Raw genomic sequence first — 2,658 nt, 5'->3', positions numbered from 1 at the left:
ATGATCTAAAGGAGAGTCCAGGAAAATAGCACCCTCGAGGGTGGGCTTCATGCCCCTCTAATTGATTCAACGTCGCCGTCCACCGTTTCAAAATCCGACATTTCCATCCGCCCTGACAACGGCGTTGAATCAATGAGGGGGGCATGGGAGAGGCTCGCGACAACCACCTCTCCCCTTGTAGCCGCGATAGGCACGCAAAAAATTTTGCTAGAGCGCCAAGCACCCACCTCATGCCTAGAGACAAGGGCTCGCCATTAGATCAACTTCGAAATCGCTTAACAGACGCGCTGTAGAATGGCAACCGCTGCCAAGTCTCTTCCGTAGTTGCGTCGGTCGAGTGATCGAAGAAGGTGATCTAAGAGAGGGTCCAAGCGTAGGCATTCGTTGGGGGATTCGCGCCGATGGCATAAATTTATGCAAATACCCGAGCAACACCGGACGGAGGTGCTAGACGAGGGCTCCCGTTTTAGATCGAGTTTTAAAATCACCGAGTAGACGCGGTGAGGGCTGGCAACCGCTGCCAAACCTTTTTCCGAAATTGCGCCAGCTGAGTGACAAGAAAACATGATCTAAAGGAGAGTCCAGGAATAGCACCCTCGAGGGTGGGCTTCATGCCCCTCTAATTGATTCAACGTCGCCGTCCACCGTTTCAAAATCCGACATATCCATCCGCCCTGACAGCGGCGTTGAATCAATGAGGGGGGCATGGAAGAGGCTCGCGGCAACCACCTCTCCCGTTGTAGCCGTGATAGGCACGCAAAATATTTTGCTAGAGCGCCAAGCACCCACCTCATGCCTAGAGACAAGGGCTCATCATTAGATCAACTTCGAAATCGCTGAACAGACGCGCTGTAGAGTGGCAACCGCTGCCAAGTCTCTTCCGTAGTTGCGTCGGTCGAGTGATCGAAGAACGTGATCTAAGAGAGGGTCCAAGCGTAGGCATTCGTTGGGGGATTCGCGCCAATAGCATAAATTTATGCAATACCCGAGCAACACCGGACGGAGGTGCTAGACGAGGGCTCCCGTTTTAGATCGAGTTTTAAAATCATCGAGTAGACGCGGTGAGGGCTGGCAACCGCTGCCAAACCTTTTTCTGAAATTGTGCCAGCTGAGTGACAAGAAAACATGATCTAAAGGAGAGTCCAGGAATAGCACCCTCGAGGGTGGGCTTCATGCCCCTCTAATTGATTCAACGTCGCCGTCCACCGTTTCAAAATCCGACATATCCATCCGCCCTGACAGCGGCGTTGAATCAATGAGGGGGGCACGGGAGAGGCTCGCGGCAACCACCTCTCCCCTTGTAGCCGTGATAGGCACGCAAAAAGATTTTGCTAGAGCGCCAACCACCCACCTCATGCCTAGAGACAAGGGCTCGCCATTAGATCAACTTCAAAATCGCAGAACAGACGCGCTGTAGAATGGCAACCGCTGCCAAGTCTCTTCCGTAATTGCGTCGGTCGAGTGATCGAAAGAGGTGATCTAAGAGAGGGTCCCAGCATAGGGCATTCGTTGGGGTAATCGCGCCGATGGCAAAAATTTGTGCAATACCAGCGCAACACCGGACGGAGGTGCTAGACGAGGGCTCCCATTTTAGATCGAGTTTTAAAATCACAAAGAAGACGCGGTGAGGGCTGGCAACCGCTGCCAAACCTTTTTCCGAAATTGCGCCAGCTGAGTGACAAGAAAACATGATTTAAAGGAGAGTCCAGGAATAGCACCCTCGAAGGTGGGCTTCATGCCCTTCTAATTGATTCAACGTCGGCATCCACCGTTTCAAAATCCGACATATCCATCCGCCCTGACAGCGGCGTTGAATCAATGAGCTGGGCACGGGAGAGGCTCGCGGCAACCACCTCTCCCATTGTAGCCACGATAGGCTCGCAAAAAATTTTGCTAGAGCGCCAAGTACCCACCTCATGGCTATAGACAAGGGCTCGCCATTAGATCAACTTCGAAATCGCAGAACGGACGCGGTGTAGAATGGAAACCGCTGCCAAGTCTCTTCCGTAATTGCGTCGGTCGAGTGATCGAAGAAGGTGATCTAAGAGAGGGTCCAAGCGTGTAGGCATTCGTTGGGGGATTCGCGCCGACGGCAAAAATTTGTGCAATACCCGAGCAACACCGGACGGAGGTGCAAGACGAGTGCTCCCGTTTTAGATTGAGTTTTAAAATCACCAAGTAGACGCGGTGAGGGGCTGGCAACCGCTGCCAAACCTTTTTCCGAAATTGCGCCAGCTGAGTGACAAGAATACATGATCTAAAGGAGAGTCCAGGAAAATAGCACCCTCGAGGGTGGGCTTCATGCCCCTCTAATTGATTCAACGTCTCCGTCCACCGTTTCAAAATCCGACATTTCCATCCGCCCTGACAGCGGCGTTGAATCAATGAGGGGGGCACGGGAGAGGCTCGCGGCAACCACCTCTCCCCTTGTAGCCGTGATAGGCACGCAAAAAATTTTGCTAGAGCGCCAAGCACCCACCTCATGCCTAGAGACAAGGGCTCGCCATTAGATCAACTTCGAAATCGCTTAACAGACGCGCTGTAGAATGGCAACCGCTGCCAAGTCTCTTCCGTAGTTGCGTCGGTCGAGTGATCGAAGAAGGTGATCTAAGAGAGGGTCCAAGCGTAGGCATTCGTTGGGGGATTCGCGCCGATGGC

The sequence above is a fragment of the Cupressus sempervirens genome, chromosome 2 (assembly GCF_028749045.1).
Source record: "Cupressus sempervirens isolate cs-2001-9-10 chromosome 2, ASM2874904v1, whole genome shotgun sequence".
NCBI lineage: Eukaryota > Viridiplantae > Streptophyta > Pinopsida > Cupressales > Cupressaceae > Cupressus > Cupressus sempervirens.
Note: the sequence above shows the minus strand (reverse complement) of the source record.